This window comes from Nicotiana sylvestris, chromosome 4, assembly GCF_000393655.2.
Source record: "Nicotiana sylvestris chromosome 4, ASM39365v2, whole genome shotgun sequence".
In the NCBI taxonomy this organism is placed as follows: Eukaryota; Viridiplantae; Streptophyta; class Magnoliopsida; order Solanales; family Solanaceae; genus Nicotiana; species Nicotiana sylvestris.
This window is the reverse complement of record NC_091060.1, coordinates 61,352,141-61,367,978: the sequence shown is the minus strand read 5'-3', so window position 1 is coordinate 61,367,978 and position 15,838 is coordinate 61,352,141. Positions and strand designations below refer to the sequence as shown.

At 42.5% G+C, this 15,838-nt stretch overlaps 1 pseudogene; it reads left to right on the top strand.

Annotated features, from left to right (window-relative positions):
* LOC138889596 (uncharacterized) overlaps positions 1-4,307 on the top strand; it is a 61,848-nt pseudogene extending 57,541 nt beyond the window's left edge.
* The last annotated feature ends 11,531 nt before the right edge of the window (positions 4,308-15,838 follow it).

Here is a 15,838-nt window from a genome sequence, read left to right as displayed (position 1 = left end):
ATTTTCGGTTTCATATGCAATTTATTCTTTGGCATATATATATATGTATATATATGTCACATTTGTTTTAAAGTTAGTATTAATCATATTTTTATTCTGTCCTTTGACTTTGAATAATTGGAATGAATATGATTTATATTCGGAAATTATAATCAATGGTCAATATTTAATAAATTGTGGTTTATTTTCCAAAAATTAAAGAATATCTTAAAACGAGATTTCTCGTGATATAACAAACATTTTTTTTTGGAAATTCCATAATATCATTACAAATATGTTGCGCAATTAGGGATACGTTCGCGTACCCTGATTATACTTTTAAAAGCAAAATTTCGGATTATGCGTACGCGCAATTTCGAGCGAATATTTAATAAAAGGATTTTTCTAAAGGCGTTAAATCAATTTCATAAAAATCCGATATGTACGGTTCATTATTCAAGAAAAATAATTATTCTTGATTCAACGCAATCTCGAAAAAATGTGCTTAATAAATATATTGTCAAAAGTAATTGTGTACACGTGCGCGTGACACAATTCCGCATCTTTTTAATTTATAACACGAATATACGTACGCGTAATTCGATTCAAAGAAGGTTTCTCAATCACAATAAGTATAAGCGGTAGTAAAATCAGATAACATCAGTATTTAATAAAATCAAGATGATTAAGCCAATAATAAAAACAGTTAAGCGACCGTGCTAGAACCACGGAATTCGGAAATGCCTAACACCTTCTTCCGAATTAACAGAATTCCTTACTCAGGATTTCTGGTTTGCAGAAAAATAAACAGAGTCATATTCTCCTCGATTCAGGGATTATAATTGGTGACTTGGGACGCCTCAAAATTCCCAGGTGGCGACTCTGAAACAAATAAACAAATCCCATTTCGACTGTCCTTTAATTGGAGAAAACTCCCCACGCGCCCCGCGGGCGCGGGAAAAAGGAGGTGCGACACCTACTCTAGTTCGTCCTTGTTTAAGGACAAGATGAAGTACCTTCATGACAAATATGCTTGTGGAAAGGAGTTCAAAATTGGTGATTTGGTTCTCTTGTTCAACTCCCGGTTACGTCTGTTTCCGGGAAAGCTTAAATCAAAATAGAGTGGACCATTTGAAGTTGTGTTTGTGACCCCTTTTGGTGATCTTGATTTGAAAAACAAAAATGGTGAAGTCTTTAGAGTTAATGGGCACCAGGTCAAGCATTATCTTAAAAAGTTTGATGACAGCCACGTGGTGGTGCTCCTTCATCTCAAGTGATGTGGTGGTAACATGCGTCGTGCCACGACGTTAAATTAGGCGCTTATTGGGAGGCAACCCATGTCTTTCTCTTCTTGTCATTTTCTTTGATTTTCTTTGTAGTATAGGATTGATTTTTGGGCTAATTGATTGTGAGCTGTTGCAAGATTGTGTTGATGCAGTGTAAGGCATAATGAGAAAAAAAAATGCATAGGTATCTGAAGTGTCCAGTGCGGCCGCAGTACATTCTGTGCGGACCGCATTGGTGTGGGTAAGAAGAAGCTTCTCTGAAGTTTGCCACCGCGGCCGCACTACATTTTGTGCGGTCTGCGTTGGACCTCTACGGTCGCAATCCGTTTTGTGCGGACCGCAGAAGGTTTCCTTCTCAAACTTGTACTAAACAAGGCTATGCGGACCGCGGTTCATTTTGTGCAGTCCGCACTGGTAGGTGAGGCTGGGCCCTAGGGGTTTTTCTATAAATAGACCCTGAGGGTCCCCTTTTACCCTTTTCACGAATTTGAATCTCAGAGTTATAATCACTGTTCACTTCCCTCATTTGCTCGTAAATTAACTGCTGGAACTTAGTTACTTCAATACATCTCATAATCTGGTACATTATTCCTTCTTTTACTTATTTAATTTTGGTAATTTCCTTTGATTTTCATTCTTCTTAGCTTTTAGCTCTTCTTCCTCCTGTACTTTCTTAAATTGTTAGGTTAGGTTAGTTAGCTTTTTTATCCTTATATACCTTGTTAGTTTAGTAGACTGGGTAAACATTTAGGGATATAAATTAGAGACCAAATTGACCTTAATAGCAAAATCTGTTGAACCCTAACTCAGTGCCAAGTTTGGGCATGTAGTGCGGACCGCGGTCACTTCTGTGCAGTCCGCGGTGCCCTAGTGCGGTCCGTAGTACCACTTTGTGTGGACTGCACTATTGAACATCTAAAAGATAACCCTTGGGCAGTGCATCCGCATTATATTTTATGCGGTCCGTACTGGCCCAGTGCGGCCGCGGTACCATTTTGTGCGGGCCACACTGGTCAGATTCAGAGGATGAGTAGTTTGAACCCCATCCCATTGCGGACCGCACTGGCCCCTATGCGGCCGCACTCCATTTTGTGCGGTCCGCACTGAGCAACTTCTGCAACCTGTCTGTAACACTGGAAGTCTATTCTAAAATTCTTTCTGCACCAAGTTTCTCACTGCTTCTATTGATACTAACAATGTTATATGATTGTGTGTGCAGACCATGGTTAAACATAGAGGCAAGGGATTAAAACAACCCGGCAGAGGTGAATCTTCCCGGGGTGGAAAACAGAAAATGGTCAAACTCACTCCCCAAGCTAGGCAAAACATCAAGAACATGAGGAAGGCCATAAAAGCGGCTGATAGAGCCATTGACATGTCGGGGAGTGAGTACGAGCCCTCTCGGGAAATCTCTTCCGACTTAGTCCCAGAATACATCCCGTATTCGGAGAGGGCCAGACATAGAGACACCCCTCCCTCATCACCTACTGCCCAAGCACCAGGGCATGTTTCTACTGAGTCATCTGAGGGCTCAGCCGCCGGCAGTGGTGAATACTACACCTCCCCCATAGCTTCATTATTCGGGGAGGGTGCAGGCGGAGGTGAGGAGGAGGTACAGGGAGATGGGGAGGTAGCTGAGGGTGGTGAGCCTCAGGTTGGAGTCATTGCCCGAACTAGAAAGCCCGATGTTTGGGAGGATAGGTTTGTGAGTCAGGTGGCATACCACAAGTTTAGGGAGTGGTGGCCAGTGAGAAAATTGATACCGAAACGTAGTTTCATTGACAGAGACCTTCTACCCCACAACCCCAACGTGCAAAGACAGTTCAGGACTAGAGTGGGTTGGGAGCACTTCTTAGATGACTGTGTGGATGTCAATGAGCATTTGGTCAAAGAGTTTTATTGCAATGTAGCCCACATAAAAAAGGGTTCCAAAGTGACCAAAGTTCGTAATTTGAAAGTTTTGTTCGTGGGAAGTCAATAAACGAATATTTGGGCTTCAACGAGGAGGATGAGACTCTATATATGGGAAAGATGGAGATGGGCGAGGAGGTCCGTCCATGGTTAGCTCAGTAACTGGCAATCCCGGGTACCGTTCCTGATTGGTTGACTGTGGGGGTAAAAATATTGCGGAGGACCTTAAACTTTGAGGCGAGGGTTTGGGAGACATTTGTGTGCAGCCGGTTAGATCCTACTAGTCATGACCAGACCCTTCCTCTCCACCGGGCTTTTTTGGTTGCTTCCATTATGGCGGGGTACCCCATCAACATGGGGAATGTGATGTCCCGAATCATTTCTATAGTGGGTGCGGAGTCTGACCGAAACTATCCTTTCCCCAACACCCTCACTATGTACTTCCGGGACTTGAAGGTGGACAAGAGGCCATACGATATCAAGGTCAAGGCGACAACCCCGTTCTCTTGGTATAGCTTGAAGGGGAATGACAACCCCAAGGATAAGAACTACAAAGCCCCTGCTTCTACCCCAACTGGCCAGTCTGAAGAGCCAGTTGTGGTAGAGGTCCTTGCTGAGCCTACCTCTATTTCTGCTGACATGCCTCCCGGACCCTCCACATCTTCATCCATTCCTCTTGGCCCTTCCAGATCAGCATGCCCGGAGATCCTATCTACTCGGGACCATCCCATCACTGCCTACCGGCTGAGCTAGGCCCTGCTGAGTATAAACAACTGGATGCAGACTGCCTCATCCAAGTTATACACATTGACTACCACGGTAGAGGCTCAGTTGGCTCCTCCATCCCCTCAGGTGCCCCAGTCGATAAAGGATGCTTTGAAAAAGATACTTGAGAACCAGAAGAAAATCCTCACTACTCAGGCGACACTGACCAAGGTAGTTTATTCACACAGTAGAGCTCTCAAGGAGCTTGCTCGGGAGCACAAGAAGCTTAGAAAGACACGGGCCTCTAAGGAGTCTGTGAAGGAGCTGCGAGCAGATGCAGATAGACTGAAGGCAGACCAACTGCCTTTGGACCTATTACTTGATGATCTAGTCCTAGCAGCTCATCCACAATCGGAGCAGACCTAGAGGCCTCCGAAGAGGAGGAAGATCCCAAGAGCAGATGATGCCATCATCCAGTTGGCGGACCTACCGGAGGCTTCCTCCAGTCAGCCACAAGATGTACCAGTTCCACAGCATGTCGAGGTCTAGGCCCAGGTCCTAGTAGTAGCAGAGCAGACCATCGGGAACTAGTTTGAGGTTCCTGAGCACATAGAGGACCCAGGGACCACCCATGATCCTATGCAGACAGACACGACTTAGGGAGTCTACTATATCCCTTTTCTATTGTTTTTGCTGCTTATTTAAACTAGTTGGCATTGGGGACAATGCCGACTTTTATTTGAGGGGGTGAGCCCTACACATTTATGGATGACTGTATATATTGATATCTTTATGCTTTCTTGATTTTTCATTTGGTCTGTATATAATTTTATATTTAGTTACTTTTATCGCATTTTTTATCTTTCCTTGGGTCTGTATATAAAGTTACATCATATTGTATATATTCATCCCCCGTTGTATATTCAAACACCCTATTATATATATTCATTCTATTTTCCGCTTTTTTTTTTCATTTTTAGCTTCTTATTTATGTTCGTAGCTTTTTGTTTTGTTTTGGACGTTTTTAATAAGTCTTTGGTTTTCTTAATGCCACGGTTCTTTCCAAAGGTGGAGTGTTGTGTGAACTGGGTGGCTCTTCCCAATGATGGATGGCATGACAACCTTCTTAAGGGTTTGAGTCCGTTTTTGTTTTTGTTTTTAGTAGTTTGTAGCTAAGGGTACCTCAAGCAAAGCTTCACTTAGGCCTAGCACATTTGCCTTTGATCCCATGGTCAAAGACAAAATGTTGTGTTTAGGATGGTAAAAGTTGTGACCTTGAGAATCTTGTGTTGACCGATAATCATCAAGTGGTTTTTCGGGACCATTGTGTGCTCAAATCGTATCTAAGGTTGTTGTGGGCCCCCGACTCTATGTCTTTAGCGATCCTTTCGCTTGTGTGGTGAGAAATTGAATTGCAAATCCAAGTCCCGAGCCATTGGTCTAGAACTTGCCCCGAATGTTTGTTGAGGTGAAATCCTAAGTGAATTTTGACTCGAGACATCGTTATAGGCTCTCCTTGATCCAAATGATAGTTTGAACAAATTCCATAGCCTACCAATGATATAATCCCTAGTTGACCCTTTTGAGCCTTAGACCTTTTTCTTTCAAGAACCATGATACAAGCCTATACCTATTCTAAAAGATAGCCTCTCTTGGCACCCGATCTTTCCTTGAGCACATGGCAAAAGTATAAGTTTGGGGGGAAAGACGAGGATGGCAACAAAGTGCTAAAAGGCACAAAAATGAAGAAAAAGAAAGGCAATGAAAAAGAAAGAAAAGCAAAAGACAAAAAGAATGCTCAATGTGAAAAAGAATAAAAAGGGATTCAAGAAAATCAAAAGAATGAAAGGTGTGGAAGGTAAAAAAGGAGAAACAGTTTGAATTGCATAAGAAAGAGTGACAACGTCTCTCTCTAACCCCTTAGAAAGAAGTGAGATGAATCAAAGAGTCAACAAAATGTATGCCAAATGAATCGAAAGAAGTGCTTAAAGGAAGATGGAACCCACTTAGATAAAAACATTTCCTACCCTGAACCAAAATCCTTCACAATGATTCCACAAAAGCCCTATAGGATCTTGAGTTGAATGAAGCTTACATTAGTAGATACTTACATAAGGGGCAAGCATATGGTACTTAGAGCCGGACTTGCGACTTTTTCTTGAGAGAGATGAGTGAATTTCTATTAACCTCGGTTTTTGTGCCAATATTAAAAAAGGTGAGGTTTGCTTAGGGAAAGTTGAGGATGTGTGAGTTTGGGTTCCACAATGACCAAAGAAATTGAGAGAGTTCTTTGATGTGTTGAGTCAACTCTTGATGCTCTTGTGTCACACTTGATCCATGGTTTTTCAAAAGTTAAAAGTTGTTAATGATTCATTTGTATTGAGGGCAATTGTTAGTCCCAATTGATGCTAGTTGAGGTCACTTTAGGATAGATGAAAATTCTTGGATTTTCCCTTAAGGAGTGAGTCTTATTTTGTTTGCTTGAGGACAAGTAAAGGCTTAAGTTTGGGGGAGTTGATAACTAGGGATTTTGACGCATTTCATGCTTCTTCTTGCTCACGCTTTGATTATAAATTCATACAAAATAGTCCCAAAAGGCTCATAAGTTGTGCTTGATTGCAGGTTTTATCAACAAAGTTACAAGATGTCAATGATCGGCTCAGAAGGAGTGAAACCAGCACAAGTACCAAAGACAAGACAAAACTCAGGAGAAACAGGCCTAGTGCGGCCGCACTACACTTTGTGTGGTCCGCACTAGGGAGATTTAGAAAGTTGGATTTTCAAGAATTAAAGCAATGTGGCCGCAGTAGATAGTGTGCGGCCAGCACCAAAGGCACCACGGCCGCACTACCATTCTGTGCGGTCCGCAAAACCATAGTTAGAGAGATGCCAAGTTCTGAAGATCAAGCCTGTGCGGTCCGAGGTCATGTTTGTGCGGACCACACTAGTTGCCTCCGTGGCCGCAGACCATTCTGTGCGGTCCGCGGAGCCTAGGTTCAGAGAGTTGAATTTGCAGAGTCAAGAGCCTAGTGCAGCCGCACACCATTTTGTGCGGTCCGCATTGACCCTGCAGGGGCATTTTTGTCCAGTTTTTCCAACTTAGTATAAATAGAACCTTTTTCCATTTTTAGGGCATCAGATATTATCAGACATTAGTTGCACTCGTGAGAAGACTTTTCTTAGCCATTTTGGGCATTTTTACTTAGTTTTTATCACTGAATCTTTGTATTTTATCTTAGCAATTAATTAATATGTCTTTATCTTCATCTATTTCTCTGTTTTTCTCTTCAAACATGAGTAGTTATACCCATTAGCTAAGGTTGTGGCTCAGCCCTAGTGTGGGTAATTGATGGGTGTTGTGATTTAAGGTTAGATTGACTATGGGTGTTTGTTATTTGGGTCAATTTCATGGTTTAATCTATGAATTAGTGGTTGCAAACACTAGTTTGTGCTAAGTTGACTTGAGTTCTTCTTGAGAAAGAGAGCTAAGTCTCCGAAATTGACCTAACAAGGAATTGGGATGGACTCAAGAGAATTGATAGTCCCAATTAAAGGGTTAAACCTCAAGAGAGTAATACTCGACTTGAACCCCAGTTGCTTGAGCAAATTTTCCTACCCTATTGGCCTTGAGAAAGTCAATTGGGCAAAATCACTCTCTCTACCGAGAGGTGTGAGAGTAGGTAAAATTGTGCAACGGTTATAAAATATTCCCCAATCATGTCAATCGTGCCTTAGGTTTAATTACCCGTCACTTGGGCGCCTAGGAGGATGCCACTACCCTAGTGCCTTTTAAACTATTAGATACAACTTGTAGCAATTTACTCGTAGTTAATCTAGTAGCAATTGTAATTTGTAGTTTGATAATAGTAGAATATAAAGAAAACCCAAAAATGATTAGAAGTGATATTTGGAACAAATACGCAATTCCAACCTAAATAGATACTCGACTCCATTTCTAGCTCTCTGTGGAAATCGATCCTGACCCACAAATCGGGTAAAAGCTATTGCGACCCTCTCTTCCTACTTTTTATAGTGTGGAGTAGGCTGCGATCAGGAAGTCTCCCTGAATGACCATTTTCTGAATTCATCATGAATCTCCTTCTGTGGTCCATTCTATTACCTCCAGAATGAAATCTAAAATTACCATGATGTCGAGTACTTTCCAATCATTCAGTCCCTAATTCATATTTAGTTTATCTCATTTACCAACCCATACTGATTTCTATTACTCTGGGGATTAACTCTCCCCTATGGTAGTCGTGTTGGAGTCACGAAGTTATTTCTCGAAATGAGGATATAACCTTATGGCCTATACTCTTTTGTTGTCCTAAGGCTCATCACCTTTTGTCTCTTCCTTCATTTGACTATAGGTTATGTAACACTCTACCGTTTTTATCCATGTGTCACACCTTATTCATAATGCTTCCTTATCTCTCTTCTCATTACTCTGCTAATATTTCTGCATATCCCTTTTCTTGTGAAAACTTCAATACGACATTCTTTTGCTTTTAGCTTTCCTTTGCTCCATCCAGTGGCTCTTCAAGTTGCTTAATGTTCTCGCTTTACCAGGGACGCGAGCCACACTAAGGTAATATTTATCCCTTCAAGGCTTATAGTGCGTGTCTTTGTAGTACTCATATCTGGCTGCACTATTTTGGAGTGCACCATCTAGGTGTCTCATAAAGAGATCTATTAGCACATTTGCAATATCCTTCGGATATGTCAACTGACGTAATCAATTCATCCATCATATCTTCTTATACTACTTTTGTTAACCCCCATAGGGCATATCTAGAAGGGGTGCGACCAATTGTATCTACCTCTGTTACTATTGAATATAACTCAAAAAGCTTATGTTCCTCTGCCTCAATTATAAATTTTGTTAACCTTCATTAACTGGGCGCTTCGTACCCTTCTTCATCTTGCTTCTTTTGCTTATTGAAACTTGTATTTATCTTCTTAATCTCTCATTGTCTTTCACCATAAAAGTGGATATGCATTCTTGCCTTAAGGCTCCTTATCACGAGGCTTACACCTTTCAGTACGCACATGATCTACTGGAGACCTCATATTTACTTATCATAAGCATAATACAAAGTCGAGTTCCTCTAATTCAACACTTCTACAACTATATCTCTTATCGATCCTCTTTCTGAACGTAGGCATCGTCTTATTACGAATAAAAATAGAAGATCAGGACTTGAATTCTTATAAGTGAGCTCTACCACACGATCTAGAGTAAGAAGAAAGAGTGATAGTTAAATGCCCTGTAGCCTCCTGCTTAAAAGTGTGGTGCACGACATACCCATAAACAAGACTCTACTAGACACGACTTGTAGACTCCCTAGGATAGAACTACTCTAATACAACTTTTGTCATGACCCAAACCGATGGGCCGCGACGGGCACCCGGTACCTTACTCAACTGAGTACCAACGTAACGTATCTTTCTTATTACATTATCATATACACGTGACATACGGGCCTAATAGGCCAACTTGATCTTTTATAAATATGAAACATAGGCCGACAAGGCCGCACAATCTTTCACGTACACGACATATGTCTACAAGCCTCTAAGAGTACATAAATGTCATAAAGGTCGGGACAGAGTCCCGCCATACCAAACAATACACGTCTAAATCATACTAACCAAACTCGCAACTCCGAAGCAAGTGGATCGCACTAACATCTTCCGCTGAGCTGATAGCCTACTTGGAGGGCTCTTGACCTGTCTATCTGGACCTGCGGTCATGAAACGCAGTGTCCCCAGGCAAAAGGGACGTCAATACAAATAATGTACCGAGTATGTAAGACATATAAATAAATATATCAGAGACATGGAAGAAATATAGAGTACATGACTCAACCTGTAAGTCTGAATAACTTTGTAAATCATAAATTACTTTTAGCGTCATGCATATGCTGAATGCCATGTCGTGTATAGGTATATGTTTCATAACATCATCAGCCTCTAAGGGCATTCCATCATATCATATTGGCCATTGTGGGCAAAATCATCAACGTATACTAGCTGATCAGGTGGTGGTGCGTATATAATGCCATAACCTTTCCCACATCCCATATATACATACATACATATATATGCGTATATAACGCCATTTGAATCATATTTCAGCCACTGTGGGCAACATCATCATCATATACCAACTGATCAGGTGGTGGTGCGTATATAACGTCGTAACCTTTTCCCATATCCCATACACATATATTTACATATATATGCGTATATAACGCCATTTGGTCATGGGTCAATGCATATGTATAAATGAGTGAAATGCATGAAAAATACATAATAATCTCGATATTCCTTCCGGATAAAATTTTCCAACTGTGTATTATTCTGAGACCTATGAACAGAAGATAATAATAATTCTTATGGGGAATCAAGAATATAGACATCCCTAGTATTTCTATGAATAGAGTAATTTATGGAAGTTGTGCATTTTCTCGTTTCGTTTGTTATGTATGGATCATGCCAAAAAGAAAGGAGGGATAGCCTTAACATATCTGTTCCTGGAATTATTCGAAGGAAATTGAGCTTCTGCTTCAGTGAAATATGTTGAACGATATTTGCTTGAATCTTTCGAAATTTTTGGAACGAAATTGTTCTGCTTTTCACGTCTTGGTGTAGTTATCTCCCAATGTTATTTGTTCTTATTGTTGAAAAGACATAAGAGTTTAAATGCAAAGTTTGGAATTTGCTTTTGTTTGTATTATGTTACTAATGGGCCAACGTTGGAATTGAATTTCAAAGAACCAGAACAACGTTCTGTTCTTAAGACTTATTGCAAAGTCTTCAAAATAATGGCCACTAGTCTTATTTGCTAAGACTCAAATGTTAGTCATTCCATAATTAGCCATGTGATAGTCACTTTTCAATTTCGTGGCTTCTTGTAATTTTTCAATTCCATAATTAGCCATGTAATTTTTATCCACTTATTAGTTAACTGGGTAATGTCTTGTTACCCGATAATTAATCAATTCCCCGCATAATTTAAAATTTACCCTAAATTACTTAAAATTTTATTTATTTTTAAAATACTCCACATATACTTTATATATTATACTACCGTGGTCATGTGATACCTTGCATGGTACTAATTTATAATTATCGAATATTATTGCTTGACCCGTATTTTATTCCAAATTGGCCATTCCCAACGAAACTCATTTTCGTTAATCCATGGGGTTACGACAAAACCAACGTACAATACTACAGGGTGCAACACTGTCATAGCTTAATACTGAAAATCGTAATATCGACGTAATATTGCGGGGCGTAACAGGCTGACCCCGCCACTGAACCTTCACTGATGCAATGTTGTTTGACCTCAGCTTTCGAACCTGTCTGTCCAATATCGCCACTGGCTCCTCAGCATAAAATAAATCCTTGTCCAACTGGACTGAATTGAAATCCAACACGTGTGACGGATCACCGTGATACTTCTGGAGCATCGAAACATGAAATACCGAATGAACTCCTGCCAAGCTGTGAGGTAAGGCAAGCTCATAAGCAACCTCCCCAACACGTCTCAATACCTCAAAAGGAACAATAAACCTCAGACTCAATTCCCTTTCTTCCCAAATCTCATAACGCCCTTCATAGGAGAAACCCGAAGCAAGACCCACTCTCCAACCATATAGGAAACATCGCGAACCTTTCGGCCCGCATAACTCTTCTGTCTGGACTGGGCTGTACAGAGTCTATCCTGAATCACCTTAACCTTCTCCAAGGTTTCCTGAACCAAGTCTGTGCCCAATAATCTAGCCTCGCCCAACTCAAACCAACCCATTGGGGATCTACACCGCCTACCATACAAAGCTTTATACGGTGCCATCTGAATGCTGGACTGATAACTGTTGTTGTAAGTAAACTCCGCCAGTGGCAGGAACTGATCCCAAGAACCTCCAAACTCCATCACACACGCAAGGAGCATATCCTCAAGAATCTGAATAGTGCACTCGGACTGTCCATCCATCTGGGGGTGAAATGTTGTGCTCAACTCCACCCGAGTACCCAACTCATGCTGTACGACTCTTTAGAACCATAATGTGAACTGAGTACTCATATCGGAAATGATGGAAACTAGAATACCATGCAGACGAACAATCTCCCGGATATAAATCTAAGCCAACTGCTCCAAAGAATATGTAGTACACACAGGAATGAAGTGCGCGGACTTGGTCAGCCGATCCACAATCACCTAAATGGCATCGAACTTCCTCAAAGTCCATGGGAGTCCAACTACGAAGTCCATGGTGATACGCTCCTACTTCCACTCTGGAATCTCTATCTGCTGAAGTAAACCACCTGGTCTCTGGTGCTCATACTTTACCTGTTGACAGTTGAGGCACCGAGCTAGAAACCCAACTATATCTTTCTTCATCCGCCTCCACCAATAGTGCTGTCTCAAATCTTGGTTCATCTTCGCGGCACCTGGGTGGATGGAATACCGCAAACTGTGGGCCTCCTCTAGAATCATCTTCCGAAGCCTATCAACATTGGGTACACATATCCGACCCTACATCCTCAAACCCCATCATCACTAATGGTCACATGTCTGGCATCACCATGCAGAACCTTGTCCTTGAGAATAAGCAAATGAGGGTCATCAAACTGATGCTCTCTGATATGATCCAACAAGGAAGATCGAGAAATCACACAAGCTAGAACCCGACTAGGCTCCGAAAGATCTAATCGCATAACTGGCTGGCTAAGGCTTGAACATCCATCGCCATGGGCCTCTCCACTGCTGGTAGATAAGCCAAACTCCCCAAAATCTCTGCCCGGTGACTCAAAGCATCAACCACCACATTGGCCTTGCCCGGGTGATACAAGATAGTGATATCATAGTCCTTCAGTAGCTCTAACCACCTCCTTTGATGCAAATTAAGGTCCTTCTACTTGAACAAATGCTGCAAACTCCAGTGGTCAGTATAGATCTCACAAGGAACACCGTACAAATAATAACGCCAGATCTTCGGGGCATGAAGAATAGCAGCTAACTCGAGATCAAGGACAGGATAATTCTTCTCATGTACCTTCAGCTGTCTAGACGCGTAGGCAATCACCCTACCGTCCTGCATCAATACCGCTCCAATGCCAATCCTCGAGGCATCACAATAGACAGTATAAGACCCCGAACCTATAGGCAATATCAATACTGAGGCTGTAGTCAAAGCTGTTTTGAGCTTCTCGAAGCTCTCCTCACACTCTTCCGTCCACTTGAACGGAGCACCCTTCTGGGTCAGCCTAGTCATAGGTGCTGCAATAGATGAAAATCCCTTAACAAATCGATGGTAATAACCTGCCAAGCCAAGAAAACTATGGATATTTGTGGCTGAGGATGGTCTGGGCTAACTCTACACTACTTCCACTTTCTTCGGATCCACCTTGATCCCTTCATTCGATACCATGTGACCCAAGAATGCCACGGAATACAACCAAAACTCACATTTCGAGAACTTCACATATAATTTCTTTTTTCTCAAAGTTTGAAGCACTATCCTCAGGTGCTACTCATGATATTCCCAACTCTGGGAGTGTACCAGAATATTATCAATAAAGACAATGATGAACGAGTCAAGATATGGCCGGAACACGCTGTGCATCAAATGCATAAAGACTGCTGGGGCATTGGTCAGCCCAAATGACATAACAAGGAACTCGTAATGATCATACCGAGTCCTGAAAGTAGTCTTCAGGATATCTGGCTCCTAAATCTTCAACTGATCGTAACCTGAATGCAAGTGAATATTAGAAAACACTTGTACACCCTGTAACTGGTCAAACAGATAATCAATATGAGGCAAAGGATACCAGTTCTTTACTGTAACTTTGTTCAACTGGAGATAATCAATGCACATATGCATAGAACCATCCTTTTTCTTCACAAACAAGACAGGAGCACCCCAAGGTAATACACTTGGCCAAATAAAACCTTTGTCAAGCAATTCCTGCAACTACTCCTTCAACTTAGGAGGAGCCATACGATAAGGAGAAATAGAAATGGGCTGAGTGTCCGTCAACAAATCAATACCAAAATCGATATCTCTATCGGGCAGCATACCCATAAGATGAGATGGAAACATATTAGGGAAATCCCGTACTACCAGAACTGAATCAACTATAGTGGTATCAATGCTGATATCTCTCAATAAGCTAGATACACATCACACACCTTCTCAACCATTCGCTGAGCCTTAAGAAATGAAATAACTCTACTGGTACTGTGATCTAAAGTACCCCTCCACTCTACTCGCCGTACACCTAGCATAGCCAATATCATGGTTTTGGTGTGACAATCAAGAATAGCATAATGGGGCGACAACCTGTCCATGCCCAAGATAACATCAAAATCTACCATGCTGAGCAATAATAAATTGGCTCTGGTCTCAAATCCATTAAGAGCAATAGAACAAGACCGATAAACGCGGTCCACAATAAGAGAATCTCCCACATGAGTAGAAACATAAACTGAAGAACTCAAAGAATCCCGAAAAATGCCCAAATGCGGGGCAAAATAAGAGGACACATAAGAATAAGCGGAGCCTGGATTGAATAAAATCGATGCATTTCTATGACAAACCAGGACAATACCTGTGATGACATAATCAGAGGCGACAACCTCAGTACGGGCAGGAAAGGCATAGTATCTGGCATGGCCTCCCCCTCTAGGGCGACCTCTACCTCCCCAACCTCCACCCCTAGATGGCTGGTCAGGTGGGATAGCAACTGGTGTTGTGATCATAGCCTAGGAACTCTACGGAGCACGTTGTGGCTGAGAAGCCTGTGGAGGTGCACCCCTCCTAAGTCTGGGGCAATCCCTCACCACATGGCGTGTGTCGCCACATTCAAAACAAGCTTTGGGAGTACGTGGCAGCTGTGACTGGCTCGGGCTAGATCTGCTAGACTGACCACTGAAAGCACCCCGTGCAGGAGGCGCACTAGATACTGGAGGTGCATAATACGGCTCCTAAGGTCTAGGAGGAGCTGGAATACCACTGGCTGCTGGAAGAGCTGAATGAACGGGGTGACTCATATAACCCCTACCATGACGAACTGCAGCTGGGGCACGGGCACCAGAATAATGGCCTGACTCTCGAGACCTCTTGGCCTCCCTATCCTCTCTATCCCAAGCATGCATACCCTCTACTCTCCTAGCAATGCTCACCACCTGCTGATAAGAAATATCCATCTCCAACTCCCAGGCCTTGCTAGACCTGATGCTAGGAATGAGCCCCTTAATAAACCAACGAACTCTCTCACAAACTGTAGAAACCAAGGCCAGTGCATGCCTATCCAAGTTAGTGAAACAGACAGCATACTCCGAAAAATCATAGTACCCTAGCGCAAATTCTCAAACTCTGTGTGCCATGCGTCCCTAAGGCTATGAGGAACATACTCCCTCAAAAACATATCTGAAAACTAGGTCCATGTAAGGGAAGCTACCTCAGCTGGACTGTCCAACTCATAAGTACGCCACCTCTAATAGGCTGCTCCTCGAAGCTGGAAGGCAATGAAAAAAATCCCACTCGATCCTAATATACACATAGTACGGAGAATACGGTAGCCCTCCTCCAGAAATCCAGAGCATCATCTGATGCTATACCACTGAATATAGGAGGCTTATACTTCTTGAACCTCTCAAGCCTCCGCTTCTCATCCTCTAAAGCTGCTACTCTATCCTCGGGATGAACTGGGGCTACAGGCGGTACCGGTATAACCTCCGAGATCTGATCGACCTAGACCCACTGCTCTGGGGTGCGGGCGGCGGGAGTCTGTGCTCCTCCCCCGGCCTGGGATGTGGCTGCAGCAAGGGGAATCAACCCTGCCTAAGCTAGAGTGGTGTACATGCTCATAAACTATGCAAGGGTCTCCTGGAGAGCTAGAGTAGTAGTAGCAGTAGGCGTATTAGGCGCATGTGCTCCGCC